Consider the following 21,435-nt stretch of genomic DNA (forward strand, 5'->3'; position numbering starts at 1 on the left):
TTCGCTAAGCATGATACCCTCTAGTTCCATCCACGTCGTCGCAAATGGCAAGATTTCACTTCTTTTGATGGCTGCATAGTATTCCATTGTGTATATATATACCACATCTTCTTTATCCATTCGTCTGTAGATGGACATCTAGGTTCTTTCCATAGTTTGGCTATTGTAGACATTGCTGCTATAAACATTCGGGTGCACGTGCCCCTTCGGATCACTACGTTTGTATCTTTAGGGTAAATACCCAGCAGTGCAATTGCAGGGTCATAGGGTAGTTCTATTTTCAACATTTTGAGGGACCTCCATGCTGTTTTCCAGAGTGGTTGCACCAGCTTGCATTCCCACCAACAGTGTAGGAGGGTTCCCCTTTCTCCGCATCCTCGCCAGCATCTGTCATTTCCTGACTTGTTAATTTTAGCCATTCTGACTGGTGTGAGGTGATATCTCATGGTGGTTTTGATTTGTATTTCCCTGATGCCGAGTGATATGGAGCACTTTTTCATGTGTCTGTTGGCCATCTGGATGTCTTCTTTGCAGACATGTCTGTTCATGTCCTCTGCCCATTTCTTGATTGGATTATTTGTTCTTTGGGTGTTGAGTTTGCTAAGTTCTTTATAGATTTTGGACACTAGCCCTTTATCTGATATGTCATTTGCAAATATCTTCTCCCATTCTGTCAGTTGTCTTTTGGTTTTGTTCACTGTTTCCTTTGCTGTGCAAAAGCTTTTGATCTTGATAAAATCCCAAAAGTTCATTTTTGCCCTTGCTTCCCTTGCCTTTGGTGATGTTCCTAGGAAGATGTTGCTGCGGCTGAGGTCGAAGAGGTTGTTGCCTGTGTTCTCCTCAAGGATTTTGATGGATTCCTTTCTCACGTTGAGATCCTTCATCCATTTTGAGTCTATTTGAGTCTATTTTCTATGTGTAGATTGCTTTAGGTAGCATAGACATTTTCACAATATTTATTCTTCCAATCCATGAGCATGGAACATTTTTCCATTTCTTTGTGTCTTCCTCAATTTCTTTCATGAGTACTTTATAGTTTTCTGAGTATAGATTCTTAGTCTCTTTGGTTAGGTTTATTCCTAGGTATCTTATAGTTTTGGGTGCAATTGTAAATGGGATGGACTCCTTAATTTCTCTTTCTTCTGTCTTGTTGTTGGTGTAGAGAAATGCAACTGATTTCTGTGCATTGATTTTATATCCTGACACTTGACTGAATTCCTGGACAAGTTCTAGCAGTTTTGGAGTGGAGTCTTTTGGGTTTTCCACATATAGTATCATATCATCTGCAAAGAGTGATAGTTTGACTTCTTCTTTGCCGATTTGGATGCCTTTAATTTCCTTTTGTTGTCTGATTGGTGAGGCTAGGACTTCTAGTACTATGTTAAATAGCAGTGGTGATAACGGACATCCCTGCCGTGTTCCTGACCTTAGCGGAAAAGCTTTCAGTTTTTCTCCATTGAGAATGATATTTGCGGTGGGTTTTTCATAGATGGCTTTGATAATATTGAGGTATGTGCCGTCTATCCCTACACTTTGAAGAGTTTTGATCAGGAAGGGATGCTGTACTTTGTCAAATGCTTTTTCAGCATCTATGGAGAATATCATATGGTTCTTGTTCTTTCTTTTATTAATGTGTTGTATCACATTGATTGATTTGCGGATGTTGAACCAACCTTGCAGCCCTGGAATAAATCCCACTTGGTCGTGGTGAATAATCCGTTTAATGTACTGTTGAATCCTATTGGCTAGTATTTTGGCGAGAATTTTTGCATCTGTGTTCATCAAGGATATTGGTCTGTAGTTCTCTTTTTTGTTGGGATCCTTGTCTGGTTTTGGGATCAAGGTGATGCTGGCCTCATAAAATGAGTTTGGAAGTTTTCCTTCTATTTCTATTTTTTGGAACAGTTTCAGGAGAATAGGAATTAATTCTTCTTTAAATGTTTGGTAGAATTCCCCCGGGAAGCCGTCTGGCCCTGGGCTTTGGTTTGTTTGGAGATTTTTGATGACTGTTTCAATCTCCTTACTGGTTATGGGTCTGTTGAGGCTTTCTATTTCTTCCTGGTTCAGTTGTGGTAGTTTATATGTCTCTAGGAATGCATCCATTTCTTCCAGATTGTCAAATTTGTTGGCGTAGAGTTGCTCATAGTATGTTCTTATAATTGTCTGTATTTCTTTGGTGTTCGTTGTGATCTCTCCTCTTTCATTCATGATTTTATTTATTTGGGTCCTTTCTCTTTTCTTTTTGAGTAGTCTGGCCAGGGGTTTATCAATCTTATTAATTCTTTCAAAGAACCAGCTCCTAGTTTCGTTGATTTGTTCTATTGTTTTTTTGGTTTCTATTTCATTGATTTCTGCTCTGATCTTTATGATTTCTCTTCTCCTGCTGGGTTTAGGGTTTCTTTCTTGTTCTTTCTCCAGCTCCTTTAGGTGTAGGGTTAGGTTGTGTACCTGAGACCTTTCTTGTTTCTTGAGAAAGGCTTGTACCGCTATATATTTTCCTCTCAGGACTGCCTTTGTTGTGTCCCACAGATTCTGAACCGTTGTGTTTTCATTATCATTTGTTTCCATGAATTTTTTCAATTCTTCTTTAATTTCCTGGTTGACCCATTCATTCTTTAGAAGGATGCTGTTTAGTCTCCATGTATTTGGGTTCTTTCCAAATTTCCTCTTGTGATTGAATTCTAGCTTTAGAGCACTGTGGTCTGAAAATACGCAGGGAATGATCCCAATCTTTTGATACCGGTTGAGACTTGATTTAGGACCAAGAATGTGATCTATTCTGGAGAATGTTCCATGTGCACTAGAGAAGAATGTGTATTCTGTTGCTTTGGGATGAAATGTTCTGAATATATCTGTGATGTCCATCTGGTCCAGTGTGTCATTTAAGGCCTTGATTTCCTTGTTGATCTTTTGCTTGGATGATCTGTCCATTTCAGTGAGGGGAGTGTTAAAATCCCCTACTATTATTGTATTCTTGTCAATGTGTTTCTTTGATTTTTTTATTAATTGGTTTATATAGTTGGCTGCTCCCACGTTAGGGGCATAGATATTTAAAATTGTTAGATCTTCTTGTTGGACAGTTCCTTTGAGTTTGATATAGTGTCCTTCCTCATCTCTTATTATAGTCTTTGGCTTAAAATCTAATTGATCTGCTATAAGGATTGCCACTCCTGCTTTCTTCTGATGTCCATTAGCATGGTAAATTGTTTTCCACCCCCTCACTTTAAACCTGGAGGTGTCTTCGGGTGTAAGATGAGTTTCTTGTAGGCAACATATAGATGGTTTTTGTTTTTTGATCCATTCTGATACCCTGTGTCTTTTGATTGGGTCATTTAGCCCATTAACATTCAGGGTAAGTATTGAGAGATATGAATTTAGTGCCATTGTATTGCCTGTAAGGTGACTGTTATTGTATATTGTCTCTGTTTCTTTCTGATCTACTACTTTGAGGGTCTCTCTTTGCTTAGAGGACCCCTTTCAATATTTCCTGTAGAGCTGGTTTGGTATTTGCAAATTCTTTCAGTTTTTGTTTGTCCTGGAAGCTTTTAATCTCTCCTTCTATTTTCAATGATAGCCTAGCTGGATATAGTATTCTTGGCTGCATGTTTTTCTCATTTAGTACTCTGAATATATCATGCCAGCTCTTTCTGGCCTGCCAGGTCTCTGTGGATAAGTCTGCTGCCAATCTAATATTTTTACCATTGTACGTTACAGACTTCTTTTCCCGCGCTGCTTTCAGGATCTTTTCTTTGTCACTAAGACTTGTAAATTTTACTATTAGGTGACGGGGTGTGGACCTATTCTTATTGATTTTGAGGGGGGTTCTCTGAACCTCCTGAATTTTGATGCTTGTTCCCTTTGCCATATTGGGGAAATTCTCTCCAATAATTCTCTCCAATATACCTTCTGCTCCCCTCTCTGTTTCCTCTTCTTCTGGAATCCCAATGATTCTAATGTTGTTTCGTCTTATGGTGTCACTTATCTCTCGAATTCTCCCCTCGTGATCCAGTAGCTGTTTGTCCCTCTTTTGCTCAGCTTCTTTATTCTGTGTCATTTGGTCTTCTATATCGCTAATTCTTTCTTCTGCCTCATTTATCCTAGCAGTGAGAGCCTCCATTTTTGTTTGCACCTCATTAATAGCTTTTTTGATTTCAACTTGGTTAGATTTTAGTTCTTTTATTTCTCCAGAAAGGGCTTTTATATCTCCCGAGAGGGTTGCTTTACTATCTTCCATGCCTTTTTCAAGCCCGGCTAGAACCTTGAGAATCGTCATTCTGAACTCTATATCTGACATATTACCAATGTCTGTATTGATTAGGTCCCTAGCGTTTGGTACTGCCTCTTGTTCTTTTTTTTGTTGTGAATTTTTCCGCCTTGTCATTTTGTCCAGATAAGAGTTTATGAAGGAGCAAGTAAAATACTAAAAGGGTGGCAACAACCCCAGGAAAATATGCTTTAGCCAAATCAGAAGAGATCCCGAATTGTGAGGGGGGAGAAAGGGGATAAAAAGGGGTTCAAAAAGAAAAAAAAAAAAAAGAAACTATTTAAAAAAAGAAAGCCGATAAAGAAAAAATATAAAAAGAGGAAAAAATATATATATATATTAGATAAACTATTTAAAAAACGTTAAAAAATGAAACAGTAAAAGTTAAAAAAATTTAGCAGAAGAAGAGAAAAAGAAAAAAAAATTGAAAATGAAAAAAAAAATTAAATTAACTGCAAGGCTAAAAAATCATGGGGAGAAAGCCATGAGTTCCGTGCTTTGCTTTCTTCTCCTCTGGAATTCCGCCGCTCTCCTTGGTATTGAAACTGTACTCCTGGGTAGGTGAACTTGGTCCTGGCTGGGTTTTCGGTTGATCTTCTGGGGGAGGGGCCTGTTGTAGTGATTCTCAAGTGTCTTTGCCCCAGGCGGAGTTGCATCGCCCTTACCCGGGCCGGTCTGAGTAATCCGCTGGGTTTGCTTTCGGGAGCTTTTGTTCCCTGAGCGCTTTCCGTAGAGTCCAGAGGACGGGAATGAAGATGGCGGCCTCCCGGTCTCCGGCCCGGAGGAGCTGAGAGCCCGGGGCCCCACTCCTCAGTGCGCCCTCAGAGAACAGCGCCCAATGACTCCCGTCACCCTGGCCTCCGGCCGCGCTCCGAGCTGACCGAGCCTGCGACCGGTTCAAGGCAACCCCGAGCTGAGAGTCACTCCTCGGCTCTGTCTCTGTAGCCGGCTTCCCTGTTCTAATACCGGTAAGCTCTGGGACACTGAGACACCCCCGATCCTTCTGTGACCCTGCGGGACCTGAGGCCGCGCTGACCCCGCCTGGGCTTCACCCCAGTTAAGCCTCTGGAGCGATGTCCCTCAGCGGAACAGACTTTTAAAAGTCCTGATTTTGTTCCGTTGCTCCGCCACTCGCCGGGAGCCGGCCCCTCCCCCCGCGGTCTATCTTCCCGTCGCTTTGGATTCACTTTTCCGCCAGTCCTACCTTTCAGAAAGTGGTTGATTTTCTGTTTCTAGAATTGCTGTTCTTCTTCTCTTCAATCTCCCATTGGATTTGTAGGTGTTTGCAATCTTTAGATAAGCTATTTAGCTGATCTCCCGCTACCCAAAGTAGTCTCAGCCTGCTACTTCTCCACCATCTTGACTCCTCTCTCCCTAATGAACCTTTTGATTGCAGCCCTGTCTTTCCCACTTTGTATTACTCATTTTTCCTTAAATACACCAGGTGATGCTTTTCTGTTAGGCCTTCTCCTTGCTCTGGTACTTAGAAAAAGCCTACTTGTTCTTTGCACTCTGCCCTGTTTTAAAATCACACGTCTAGTTACTTACTCTCCTGGGTTAATTTTTCCATGGCTCCACATCCCTAATAGGATAAAATTTTATAGTCCTTAGTGGAAAAGACTACTTAGGGTAGCATGTTGTCTTCTTACCCAAAGGCTGTGTTGATCATGGTCCAGCCCAACTAGACCCAGGAGACTCTTCCATTTCCACTATGGTCCCAGCTTCAACATACCTGTATATGCAATGATATTTTAAGCCTCCTTGCCTTTTTACATGCTGAGCCACAAATGAACTTCACTCTGGCCATCTGGCAGTTCCTTCTTATTCTTCAGGTCTCAGTAAGACTTGTCTTTTCCTTGTGAAGCCATTCCTCACCTAGCCAAGCAGGTGCCTGGCTCCCTGTTGCCTTCATTCCATATGTCTATTGCTGCCCTTATCTCCCTATTAATCATTTTTTGAGACTGTCTTCTCTACTAGACTGTGAACTTTTTAAGGGGAGACATTTTCTCTTTTTTTGTGTAGTGCTTCTAGCATTTAGCATGGTAGCAATCTAATATTAGATATCTGATGAGCATTATAAAATAAATAGAAAGAAAATTCTTTCTATAAAGTCTTTTTCCTCCTCTTATTCATAATTAATTTGTCCTTTGCCTAAGTTCCATGAGCATCTAAATACCAAGAATTTAGAGTTATATTTCTGCACTCAAATTACTGGTCTTTTATTTACTAAAAAATAGCTTTCTGAATTCTTAATCCTCAGTTTCCTCATCTCTAAGTAATGAATCTATGATTTAGGTTATTTGTTAAGCAGGATAATGCCACACAGTAATCATTTAGCAGCTGTTAGATGTTGTTACACATTTTGCTATTGGAAATGGTGGAAGTAGTAGTTATTGTGTTATTAACTCATAACTAATTCCATGTAACTTGTCCTGCCAGGTCGTAACTACTTGAGGTCTGCCACTATTTATATTTACCTTTCTATTCACAGAATCTAGAACACTGCCTGTTAACAGGCTCTCTCTCATGCTCGTGTACATGCACTCTCTCTCTATATATATATAGGGAATTTTAGTATTGGCATAAAATGCAAGAATGAAATTAATTCTAAATATATTAAAAATACATGCCACCTATTAAAACTGCATACTGAAGACCATAGAAAACAAAATAATTTGACTCATGTAACTATTGACACTTTTTATAAATATACATAGAACAGAGGTATAGGGAAGGGATACGAGAAGTATAAAGAGAAATCAAACTACTTGAAGTTTAGATACTTAAAACTGTGCTGACCAGGGGAAGGATTTAATTGTGTCCAGTTATGATCAGGTAGATAGTCATAAAAATATGTTGACTAGCTTTGGAATTATAGAAAATGTCACTTACTTGAAACTGAGCTCTTAGATCAAAATGCAAAGTTTATTTGTGTGTAGCTTCGACGGCAACAGTGAATCAAAAAGAGTCTGCATACCTCTGCCCCTTGGCTTAAAAGCACACTTCTAAGCTCTTGGGATGAATTTGTACATCTTAGTCAGAAGACCTGTATCATCTGCCAAAACAAGATTTCCTAGGTTTATTTCTAAATATAGCTTTAGTTTGGGTAATTTGCTATAATCAATTTTGAAGAACATTTAAACTCAATTTAATGTTTATTTTCTTTGCCAATTCTTGGTGCCTGCATATATGATGACTCTCATTCAAACTAGAAGATTACACACCTATTAAATATGTACATGCAAGTGAAATCACTGTACATCATAGAAGCACAAATTTAACTCTGGAAGATGTATTGCTTTCACTGATGCATTTATTCATTTGCTGAGGGTTTTTTTAAGTACGCATGTATTAAATATAACATTTAGAGAGCTTCACTTTGAAAATTCCTTAATTTCCTAACAAAATAGCACAATTATGAAAATTTCACTAATCTTATATTACCATTGCCAGTACATTTTATATGCAGCTTTGAGATCAGTGGAAACTTTATGAGGGCCTTATTTATTTATGAAATTGTTTACCAGTTTTGTGTTTACTGATACAAAACTATAATTATTTTATGTTTGCCAATAGTCTTACAGTTAGTAAATTTGACAAAGGTAACTTTCTTCCAGAAAATAGAAATACTAGTTGTAAAAGACTTCTTTCCTAAACACCTGTCATTGATAATGAGATGTTAGGACCACTCTGCAAAGGTGAGGCTGAGGGTGCCTCATTTGAATGGACAGGGGTAAGACTTTCCCTAAGCAGGGGCCCAGAAGTGAGTTGCCAAAGTGGAACTGAGAAATAGTGGAAGCATTTCAGCCCCCAAAGGTGGGACTTAAGATATGAAATGGGTATAGGTCATGTTCATATGTCCCAGAGTCAAATTAGGGCATCAAAACAAATGAGGGACAAAGAGACCAAAGATACACGCTTGGAGACAGAACAGGTATAATATAAAACTATGTAGAAATCTGCAGAGGGGAGGATCTGGCTGTCATATCTGGCTGGGTGGTAGATTTGTTTTTTGTTTTAAATAGGAAATAAAAAATAAATTATCAATCAATGTTTAAAAGTTAGGAGGTATATCACAAATACCCATTTCTATCTTCTCTTCATGAATCACAAGTTTTTGAAGATCCTATGTGACCATTGCTGAAATCTGAGCATTTATTACCTCTTAGAGATGACCATATATTCAAGTTTGTCCCATTTTATACCTATTAATCTAGTGTAATTATTAATAACACTCTCATTTTCATAGTGTTCTGGCTTGAAAGATAAATTTATCAGTCTCCTTGAAGGAGAGTTACATGAAATTGCATGCCCCATAGTCTCTATCTCTTGCTAGACTTTTATGTCTAATTCACTTGAAATATTAGCTTTAAATGCCTTGTTTCTGGAAGTGTTGCATTTGTGAGTCCTGTTCTTGGCCAATAATTAGGAGTTATAGTTGGAAAGTTATTGAAAGACACAACTATTTTATTAACCAAAAAATTACAGGTCAAGAGGTATAGCTTGAGCTTTAAAAATCAAAACAGAAGTGAAAAGACAGATCTTACTCTACTCTTTGTGTGGTTCCCAAAGGTCAGATGGAGAAACTAGATGCCCACAACACACATTGGCCTGCACACTTTTGTTATTTGACTTATATAGCCTATTGCCTTATTATTTAAATGGCTGAACTCTGGCTTGTCTTGAAAAATTGGAAGATCTAGCAATTCAGGCTGAGCCCACAGTCTCAAAATGACAGCAGAACTTGCTGAAGCTATGCACCTTTAGATGGCATACACATTCTCACAGTTACCAGAGTATAAACAGGATGATTCATTCATTTACTCTACCTGCTTCTCTGAGTTTTTATCTTCTGAGGGGAGGCAAGCATTAATCCCTATGTATCACACTCAGATCCAAAAGAATTATTTAAAACCTGATTCAGATAAAGGAGTGGGGGTCACAGGTCATAGGTCATAGTGGGGGTCATAGATCATGACATAGTAACCAGAAGGAGGGAGTCCCAACAATAAAATTAATTAATTAATTCGTGAATTAATTTTTAAAGATTATTTATTTATTTATTTATTTGACAGAGATCACAAGTAGGCAGAGAAGCAGGCAGAGGGGGGCGGGGGGACAGGCTCCCTGCCAAGCAGAGAGCCTGATGCTGGGCTCAATCCCAGGGCCCTGAGATCATGACCTGAGCCGAAGGCAGAGGCTTTAAGTCACTGAGCCACCCAGGTGCCCCATAAAATTAATTTAAAGTTGTTACTGATTTTCTTTATTTGATCTGATAACATGCTACAATATGAACATTACCTTGTCTCTTTCAACAATAATTAGGTGTAAATTCTGTTAGTATACAGTTTGGGAGTTCCGTTGTTGTTGTGAGAGCCAACTCCCAATACTCAAGCCCTTAACCATCACGCTGAGAAGTTTATATCTTATGAAAATACTGGAGTGATCCATACAGGCTGGAATTTCTTTCTTAAGGATTCTTTCTTTTCCTTAAGTAGAACATAGGTACAATATTCTCTCCAGTCCTCTGAGCAGCTCCATGGAACTGTAGCACTATATGGTAGTATAGATGGCCACAAGGATATAAAACCTTGGATTTGTCTGCCTTCTTACACCTTTCACTTTCTCTCACAGAAGCCAAAGGCAATGAAGTGAAATTCATGGATTGTTCCTGACATACTGCTCTTCAACTTACAGTAGGCACCTCTGTGCGGTTTGTCAGCAAACTGCCTCTAGCTTTGATCTCATCATTATTTCATTTAAATTAGCATTACATCCTGTGCTGTTATGTGGACCTTTGCTAGCTAAATACTTTCCTATATTCCTCTTGCATACTTTTACAAAATTAATAATGTTAGCTGTACTCTCCATTCTAAGACAAGTAGACTATGATCATGTATGTGCTCTCCAGGTAAATGTAATTTACTACCCACTTGCTCTACCACTTTATGATACCTATAGTGAAATTAAATGGCCCACAGCTTTTAAGATAACAGAAAAATTAAAATATCATATTTATTTTTCCTAAGTTCATGATAATTTTTTTTGATTCATACAGTTTGAAGAAAAATTGTACAACAGAAAGAATGGACACATCTTGGCAAAATTTAGATTTGAGATTTCATCATGCTTCAGGGAAATGGTTTAAATTTCTACCTTATACCATATCCTTCAGCATTGGACATTGAGGTTGTGTTCCCAGAGTCCATTCTACCACTGCTATATGGTGTACAACATTAGTTTATAGTATGCTGGACCACAACTCTGGCTACAGATGGACTCTGATTGGTCTGTTTATTAGTACAGCCCCATCTCTCTTTCTTAGACATTGGTTTTACAATGGACATATCCTCTACATTGGTTTGATGAGAGTGAAATGCAGAAATTTTAGTCAATTTGGAAGATAAAAGTATGTTCTTTTCTGTGTGATATAGTTTAAGAATATACCACAAGAAACCAGTACAGCTACTGCTGATGGAATTGAAAATCAATCTGAACATAAAGTTAGCACCTGGAGGAAGGCAGAGTTAAGAGGTAATATAAACTACTTGACTGAAGCATACCTGAAGCCAATATTATTACCATATTACTTCTCAAGCATATGAGCAAATAAATTCTTTTTCTGAAAACATCACTGATATACTTTCTAAAAGCTATAGGCTTTTAGTCAAATATTTTCTGTCATCCTCTTTATTAATTCATTAATTTATATATCAAGCTTACTATTTACATGACACAGTGGCCTTCTTACTATTTCTGGGCTTAAAAAAAAAACAAAAAATAAGATTAAAAATTGCATTTTGGAATGCTAGTTCTTAAACTGTTGTACATAAAGATTACCTAGAGGGCTTGTTTGGGGAGGGTATGTTTGTAGTGAGCACTGGATATTATATTAGACTGATGAATTACATACCTGTACCCCTGAAACAGATAATACATTATAGATTAATTAACTGAACAAAAGAAAATATAAATGCCCAGGATATGCCCCAGAGCTATCTTAATCAGAAACTCCAGATTAGAGGTTCACGTATCTCTATTTCTTATCAGTGGGTGATTCTAAGATATATAAAAGTTTGGGCATCCTAAGCTTACTATATAACATCAGGATTTTTTTTTTAATTTTTTTTTTCAGCATAACAGTATTCATTACTTTTGCACCACACCCAGTGTTCCATGCAATCCGTGCCCTCTACAATACCCACCACCTGGTGCCCCCAACCTCCCACCCCCCACCCCTTCAAAATTCTCAGATCGTTTTTCAGAGTCCATAGTCTCTCATGGTTCACCTCCCCTTCCAATTTCCCTCAACTCCCTTCTCCTCTCCATCTCCCCTTGTCCTCCATGCTATTTAACATCAGGATTTTATAGAAGGTATTGAATTGTGTTTCATCAGAAGTTTGGAATGCTGATTGCTATTTGTGGTACATTCCTAAAATTCCATGAGTGAGGAATTATGCTTATATTTCTCTATGGTATTCATATAGAGATCTAGCAAAATAGGTGTTCAGTAAATATATGTTAATTAAATTAATATTTTTGTCAAGTACAGATATTCCAGTTTTCACAAAGAACATATATGGAATATATGGAATCCAGTTGGCATGGAAGAGTTTGATGACTTTGCATTATATCCAGTTTCAGTGATTGTATTTTCTTTCTTTTTAAGATTTTATTTATTTATTTGAGTGGGCGAGGGACCAAGGGAAAGGGAGAGAATCTCAAGCAGACTCTATGTTCAGTGTGGAGTCTGACATGATGCTAGATCTCAAGACCCCAAGATCAGGACTTAAGCCAAAACCAAGAGTCAGATATTTAACTGATGGAGCCACCCAGGAGCCCTGATTATATTTTCTTTTTTTGAAAACAAATTTGAGCTAGTCAAAACCTCCTAGCAAGTAAATGTAACAGTGGAGCTCAGAGATAAAACCTAGAATGAATATGGTGAGTGCTTAACTCTTGTCAAAGTGACTTATGAATTGTTCCTTACAATCTTTGTTACATTTAACTGAAGGCTAAACCAGTTAACCAAAAAATGAGTGAATTTCTTGACTAAAGAGTTTAAATTTGATAATTAAGAGGATATGTAGGAAAAACTGTTTTATGATCCTGACGTCAGCAATGTATTGATGTTGTCCAGGTAGCTTGAAACAAGTGTAACATTGCCCACATTTCATATATATTTAAAATATATAGCAGAGTTTTTGTACACATTTATTAGTAGGGGAAAAATAAATAAGTATCATGCAAATATATATACTATTGTATAGGTAAATGCTCTCTTTAGATGCAAGGGAGTAATGAGGACTATTTTAGAGATGTCCCTCTCCTTAAAATTCAGAAATTTTTGAACATATTTTTACACTCTAGGTACATTTTGAAACATTGATAACTTTCTGGAAATGATAACATTAGAACCTTCAAAAATAATCCTCCTTAGTGAATTTGATGTATAATACAACATCAGCAAGTTTAAATTATGTCCAACCACAAGATACATGTAATGTTATATGTGTATATGTGTATAAGCACATACATAAAATTTTATATGAAGCAAGAGAGTTGAACCTGCCCTGGTATCTAGGGAAATGTCTAAAAATTGACACCATAGCTCCCGAGACAGGTATAACCACAAAGTTAGAAACCTTTTATCTTTCTGTGGGAATTTGGCCCTAGAACCAAGGGATTCTTTTGTAAACATCCTCCCAGATAAGTTAGTAATACCAGATGAGACTTGAATACTCCTAGCAGTACCACATGAGCGAAGGTGGCAATTTGTCTCCCCTTCTTTCTGCTGCAGAGATAAAGAAGAACTTAAGTAAATCCACTCAAGCATACGAGGAGGGGAAAATTTAGTTTCACAACTAAAGCAATCAGATTATTATGCTGTGTCTCGTAGCAGTATGCCACAAAAAACAAATTTCTTCTTCTGTTTTCAGAATGAAATATGGCAAAAGTGAAATTTTCCCCCTGCCTACTCTATCCCTACACAACACACACAAACACACACACACACACATAATGATTGCTCATGAAAGTTCCATTGCAGTTACCTACAAATTCACTTTCCAGCATAATTTTGAAAGCAAATGAACCCAGACAATTATCAGAAGCTTAAATCTGGATCATAACCATGTTTCACATTTAAGGGGCCCAAGAATCTAAGACTTCTCCCTTGCATTTATGGTGAACTTGAAATACAACTGAGTTGAAATAGTGTTTTTCTAGGCATCTTATAACATACATTCCAAGTGGGAAAGATGGAATAGGTCATTATTCAGAACAATTTGCTCCTAGATGATGGATCAAAGGAATCACTTGCTGAGCAATCACTCATTCTCAGCCAAGACGGGCAGCATTTAGAATACAGGTTGACAAGAAAGTCTGAAGTGACATTTGTGCCATGCCAATGCCACCATCATCATGCGGTGCTCCTTTCTCATTTTCTTATAGCAGTCATGGAGACTGAGCACAAAGAATAAATGACTTGAGAGAAATGAAAAAAAAAAAAATGTTGTCAGAGCACCAAAGCTGGAACAGAATGCATAAGACAAATATTAATGTATTCATTACATTGGAACAATGAAAAAAGGGACTGATTCCAAAGACTTGGGATGTCTTCACAATATTAGGTAAAAGACAATAAGTTCAAAGCCAAAGTGGCTGAGACGCACATCAAGAAAAAGTAGATACTTTTGTAAAAGAAAAGACCTCATCCAAGCTAAACTTCAGTCCCCATTCTACATGAAGAACAACTTTGGATCAGCAATCAGCTAGAACCAGGGGTTCAAATCCCAACTGGGTTGATGCTTCACTCTCTTCCTGCCAAGTTATATAAATTGAGTTTGGCATGGAACACAGGCCTTTTGGGAAAGACCTTAAAACCCCATCTGTTCTATTTATTCTAAAGATCCCAGTGCAGTTTTTAAGAGTAGGCATTTATTCTAAGGCAAAATTGGGGTAACATGTGAGAATTCAAGGCTGATAGCCATAGCCATTTACACTCACTTTATAACACTCACTTTATAACAATGTTGATACCATTCACCATTACCACCATCACTATCACTATCTTAGCATGCTTAAAAATTAAAAAGAGAGAATTATCAAAATCAAGCAGGAGGAAAGAAGAGAATAAGCCCTCTTAGATATTATAAGACATGCCTGAAAATAAAATAAAACATAAAATTATTCATATAACTTTGTGTATCATTTTATTATCTTTAAAAAAATTCAGCACGTAACCAGGCTGCACTTAAGGAAAGAAAAGGAAACTTTAAAAGATAAAATGTGCCCACTGCTTGTGTGCTTTCCATCATCCCCTTACTTCCTCTGCTGAGGTAGATAGTAGTGAATACATGTTTTAACCCAAACGGAGCTTTGAGGTGCAGTGGCACTTACAGGACACAGCTAATAATGGCTATGGCTTTTCATGACATCTCTTTGGTACGCTTCAGCATGACCTTGTCAAAGTTAAAAGCTCATAAAATTCCTATTTACTTTTTATGGCATTACGATTCTGCATAACAGTGCTTAAAACAAAAACACAGTATAATTATACTGTCAATCAAGCAGCTAAGAAAGGCATTTTCCACCAGCCTCATACCTAGCAAACTGTAAATAATTTATAAAACCAGAAGTCATGACTAAGTGGCAGTGTTTGGGGGCTAGTTAAGCACTTGTCATAGTGCTGTGGTTTAAGAGAGCTGGGCACAAAACACTGCTTGTTTACTTTTATCCTGTGAGTGTAAAAAATTGTTGTTTGTGCTTGTCGCCTTTCCATGCGGGCTCTAATAAAAATATCAAATTGTCAATAGAAATTTGAACAGGTGTACAGTGAGAGTAATAATGATGTTTTATTCATATGTATTTCCAGCCCATTTAACTTCATCCAACAAACAACAAAAAATATTTTCTTCATTACCTCCAATTAATGTAAATGTCAAATGTGTTGAATATATTATCACACTGATAATTTGTTGTGTTGATTGATTTGTGGAATGTTTTGGATTAAAGTAACAATTTTTCTTACTTGACTCACAATTGCATGTTGTTATCCGTCACCTCTGGATTATGTAAATAACAAATTTGTTTTCATTAGATCTAGTGCTAATTCTGGTAAACAAGATTTTCAAAGTGTCAATGATTTCTGAGATTTCCAGCTCCTTCATTATTTTCAGTTATTTTATTAATTATTAACAAGATTTTATCAGTTCTGGAGAAAATATATATCTCCTTCATGCTAATGACCAGTAGCAAAATAAACTCAAAAGAATTAACTTCTAGGTTCCATATCCCTCTTTGTGTTTTAAATTCTATTTGTCTAACACTCCTTCATAATAATCAAGATGTATATAGAGAAACATTTTTGGTAATTGATTTTGTGCTACTTTTTTTTTTTTTTACTGTTCTAGCCATTACTTAATCTGCTTGTTGAATACATTTAGAATGAAAAATTTATGGTCAGTTTTCATAGGCAAGATTTAATGGTAAATTTAATGGTTTCTTAATATGATAATGGAGAAATATTTTTTAAATTTAATATCAATATATTTTGTGTTCATATTTAAAGTTAAGTGAGAAATTTAGGTTATTTTCTTCATGATTCAGGAGAAAAAATCTGGTGTTCTTTTTTTTCCTCTATATTACTATCTTCCATTATCTATTTATATAAATTAACCCTTCTTTGTTAAGTGGGAAAAATAAAGATGGCTTGAGTATATATGAGTGTAGAACTAAATTCTACCTTGGTCATTTTTTAATCACTCTGAGAAGTGATTTGACCTCACTATGCCTTGGTTTTCTATTCTGTGAAATGGGGATAATATTTATCTTATGGGGTTCATGAAAACACTAAATTATTTGTGAAACACCTTGCTTACACATGGCAGGTACCAAACAATTTTCTTCCTTTATTTCTTATGTGTGAATATCATCTAAATAAGGCCCTGCATTCTATAGAAATGTGATATTAAAAAAAAAATACTTTCTTGTATATATGTAGCTTTAAGAATTGCAACCTAACTCTTCAGATAGGTAACAAATAATATTATTTAATTTTTGAAAACTAGCTTAATTTTTTTTAAGATTTTATTTATTTATTTATTTATATGACAGAGCTCACAAATGGGGAGAGAGGCAGGCAGGGGAGTGGGAACAGGCTCCCCACTGAGCAGAGAGCCCAATGGGCTCAATCCCAGGACCCCGAGAACATGACCCTAGCTGAAGGCAGAGGCTTAACCCACTGAACCACCCAGGTGCCCCTGAAAACTAGCTTAATTTCTGATATGAGCTCTTTCAAGTTTTTTAACTGAATTGACTCTTGATTTTCTTCTACTCCCCCATGGTCTGGGTATAAATACCTTGAAGTTTATGGAGGCATGTGTGTTGACAGGAGTTGGTGTGTTGGTGGAGGGATTTTTTTCCCTGCTATGGGCAAGGGCTTCTCTCTCTAAGTTTTGCCCTATGTCTGACATTTGTCCAGCTTGCATATCAGTTGTCCATGCTGAGTCAGCATTCAGTTCTGTCTTCACAGATTTTTCTGGTTAAGGTCCTGTAACCATATTAATGCTACTTTTCTACCTGCACTGGCACAGAGAAAGTCACTGAAGCTCTTTCAGACCCCTTTTATCTCAACACCCTATTCTGCCTTATGGTTTCTGAACATCTCATTAACTCTCCAGGGTTCTACCCAGGAATGAAAGCACAGATTCCCTCTAGTAGGAGATCCTACAGACTTCTCAGGGATATACCTCTCATCTCTCCTCAACTTGGAGCTTGGTCTATAAAGCAGGGAACAATCTCCCTTTCTCAGGGACCCATATCCATCTACTCTTAACATCCTCTGCTTCTTTCCTTTTCCTCTGACCTTTGAGAAATACAGGTCACTGTTTCATGTCAGGTAGCATCTTGAATGTATTGCTCATGCTCTGCATTTCATTCCAATCTTCTAAGGCCTAGGACTGGAACTCAAAGACCAAGAATTGCCTCTTAGCTTTCTTCTCCCTTGCTGAGGTGGAAAGGGCCTTCCTGAAGCAGTTCTGTTAGTTAAAGAGGTGATGTAAAATACTGAGCTGATGACATGCAAAAATGGCCACATGTTATAAGGGAAAAAATATATATCAAATATTATCTTGCTATATAAAGCTTGAAAAAAAAATCCTACCACTAGAAAGGTATTAAAAAGAATTGCAAGGGTGAATAATGAAGTAGCATTCATCCTTTGGAAGTCATTTATTCTAGCATCCTTTTCTCATCCTACCTTATCTGAGCCTGAAAACCACAGAATAGCAACCAGATTGGGGTCAAGATTGAGAGGCATAAGTGAAGAGGTAAAGAGACTGAGAGGAGGAAGGAACTGGAACAGTGTAGGCAAATAAAAACTATGGGATTAAAAGAGGAATATATCTCTGTACAGCATTCAGAAAAAAGACACACTAGGGAAGCAGACACTGATGTCTTGCCTAGGACATCCTGACACATGGTGTGGCACATCACACTATCATAGGGACAGATATGGCAAAAGTCACCACTTATTTTCCATAGATACACCCATTTGAAGAGTAGATGCTAAATTTGTAAGAAAGCTTATAGGCTCCATTAAATAAAAATAAACATAGAATTATTTAAGTGCCTACTAGCCTTATATTTCATGTTAGCACACATATTCCAAGACATATCTATTGCATTTCTTTATTCCAAGACACATTGTGCCTCTAAGGCTTAGTTAGGTTTAAGAGAAGGACCATAAAAATGGCAAACCCAACAGCTACGCTAGCAGAAAAGTCTGGCAGTGGGCAGAGTGGCTTTGACTGGTAGCAGCATTAGGATTTCAGTCAAAATGCCTTTTATAATCAGTGTAACTTATTGAAGTCTGGTCAAATTTTCTGTGTCACTGACTTAGTCAATCAGGAAGGCATTCTAAACACTTAGAAACCCCTATGAACAGTATTCTCAAATCAATATTTCTTCAAGGAATTCCAGAAACAGAGGCCAGTTATAACCACTGGTCAATTGCGTAATACTTATAAGAGCATCATGTAACGAGAATGTTTGTCTCTGGTCCATATCCTGAGATTAGGGATGAACTGAGAAATTCAAATCAAATGTTAAGAAAAAAAACTACACTCACATACATATGTGCATGTATACACACATACAAATACACTTACTTAATGATAAACACACAGCTGAGGCAGTTAATATTTTGTGCTTCTTAAAATAGCACCCTTGTAGTACTTAGGATTATATTTTTTCTACATTGCACACTATCATATTGTTGCTCATTATTCTAGGTCAGCATATGGATGCATCCAAGTAAATGGATGGGCTGCCATGTATCATGTCTGTCTTATATATTCAGAAAATTTTTTTGTTCACAAGAACTCGCCTACCATAAGAAGTCTCAAAATACTCTTGAGATTCTGGAAAAACAAGTAGTTCCTTGTCACCCTGAAAGAGAAATGGTGTGAATAATCAGTGTAGGTTCAAAACAACAACCGAAAGCAATTTGCCATTGTCAATAAATAGAATAAAGACTGTGCAGCAAATGAATAAGAAACAAATGACTTTTAATTATTGCCTAAGTTGGGGAAAAACCCAAGGTTTATCTGGAAATTGACTATTATGGTAGGTTTTCTAATAGAGCCAATCAAGTGGAAATATTCAGATGCTCAAGCTGTGATATCCGTAAGCTGGCCTGCAGTTGAGACTCAGCATTATATAGTATTAGAGTTGAACTGCAGTTAGAAGACACTCTGTGGTAGTAAATATTATGTACTGAGCTGTAAGCCAGTACTTCAACAGGCTCTTGAGACCCACTGCAAGATTGACAGGCCCTGGTGGCTCTTCACTGGAGGGCCATCCTGATGACTCCAGAAATGTTTAGATCAAATCAGGAACTTGCCTTTATTTTACCTTTAACGTCCAGATTAAAAACAGTCTCAGAGACTTGGAATAAGACAAAATTGCATTTAGAAGCTGATATTAAGTCACAACTTATTCATTAGGCCTGAATTTATATATTCTCTGAGTGTTTATTATGAGTGTTATAGTAATCAAAATTTGCACTAAAGAAAATCAGATTAATTAGTCAGTTTCCAGCATGACAACTAAAATAAAATGTATTTAAAGCTGATCAGAAATTGGATCTAATAAGAAATATAATGATAACGGCCAAAGCTAGCTTTCTGAAAATTACATGTATTCATGGAGAAATTCAGAAATTATTTTTCCTGACTTGCATACTGTGTGAAGTACTTTAAGAACTCACATATAATTCTGAAAAGTCAACCATGTAATAAAGAGGTTCTGTAGTTTCTTAATAGCATATCACTTTGCTTAATAAAGATGAAAATGTTTAACTGATCATTAGAATTATTTTTCTGTTCCTTAATATAGTAATATAAAGATATTAATTGTACAGTGTCCTTAACACTCTGCTAGAGCTTGTGGTGAGGCCCACATAAATAAAAGGGTCACTTCTTCTGTTTGAATTACAATAAGGTTTAAAAGGCAAGTCAATTCATTGGGTAAAAGCATTAATATGTAACATGTAACAAAATAGTAGATTACATGGTATTTTAAATAAGAAAATACCATATTTAGAGAAAATACCAAAATTTAGAGGGGTAAAGTTTATAATGAGCTAAAGGTGATCAAGAAAATATTCAGGAAAATTCTATTAAAGGAAATTAAAGACTTAAACTTTCAAAGAAGTAGATGGGAATAGCTCAGGTCAAAACATTTTTAAAAATCACGCTGTATGGCAAATATGATAATGAGAACCTTAGGCCTAATTAGGCTACTGGTATACTTCTCCACAATTTCCTGTCATTAGGAGAAGGGAGACCAATCTGGAGTGGTAAAAATCTGTAATTTCACATGATTTCACATATAGGAAGAGCATAAATGAAAATGAATAGAATTAATGAAAAAAAAGAAAAAGTGAAAAGCTAAAGAGATATTTTCTTTTTTAAAAATGTTTTAAAATGTATTTATTTGTCAGAGAGAGAGAGAGAGCACAAGCAGGAGAAGCAGCAGACAGAAGGAGAAGCAGACTCCCACTGAGCAGGGAGCCTCCATCCCAGTACCCTGGGATCATGACCTGACCTGAAAGCAGATGCTTAACCGTCTGAGCCACCAAGCCGTCCCAAGAAATATTTTCTGATAGAGCTTTCAAATAAGACTTAGTATTGGCTTGTGATAAACAAGAAAACATGTACAGAAATCAATGCATGGTCTCAAGTTTAGGAAATTAGGTGAAATGTTGACCCATGGACAAAAATGGAATGATGACAAATTAATGTTAGATATGACTCATTATGAGAAATCTTTCCAAGAACCTGGTCTGGGTGGAGTTGAGTACTAGTAGAAGCCTTTCTGGGCAACAGGAGTATGATCAAAATTCTCATTATTTGAACATTTTATATCTAAAATATGCTTTAATAATAAAAAGTTAACAGTTATTCATTGCTTATTCAGTGCTTAACCCCAAGCTAAACATTATATCCATAATATTCTATTTAATCTAATCATACAGTTCTGGGGATTTATAGTGAAGTAGTTGAAATAATTTTCTGGTTAAGCCAAATCTTAGTTTTAGAATAGTCAGCAGTCACCTAGACCTCAGAGTATACAATCTGATTTGCATATGGTGGGGATCAGGAGGCCATAGAACAAGGAGCTTATGAGCAGAAGTTTTTACTTCAAGAGCCTAGGGTCTTAGATGAAAAAAGAAAGGGAAATAAAAAGAGTGGAGTGAAGTTTGTTTCCCAACTTGAGCCCAAGGATTAATTTGAATCCCTTTAAAAGAGAGGTTTTATGTAGAAATAGAAAGAATTGTTTATACAATGATGTTCAAGAAACACAGGACAATATAATTTCACTTACGTGTTGTTAGGTATTGACCCAGAATTGGAAGAGATGAGCCTTTGATTCACTTCAGCTGGGAACATAGAGCTTTCTGGCACCATAATAGTTCTAGAACACCTCTGCCATTGCCTAATTATGGAAAAATCTCGGCAGAGCACTGGTGTAGATGAGATGCTAGTATGATGGGACAGATGCCTGTGGTTAGGGGAGAAAAGGGAGATTATCCATTTGGTGTCTGACAAAATATTGCGGATGCCTAGTGGGAATAGTCTTTTTTGTTTTACATGATAAATACCCTC

Source organism: Lutra lutra, chromosome 5 (genome assembly GCF_902655055.1).
Source record: "Lutra lutra chromosome 5, mLutLut1.2, whole genome shotgun sequence".
Taxonomy (NCBI): domain Eukaryota; kingdom Metazoa; phylum Chordata; class Mammalia; order Carnivora; family Mustelidae; genus Lutra; species Lutra lutra.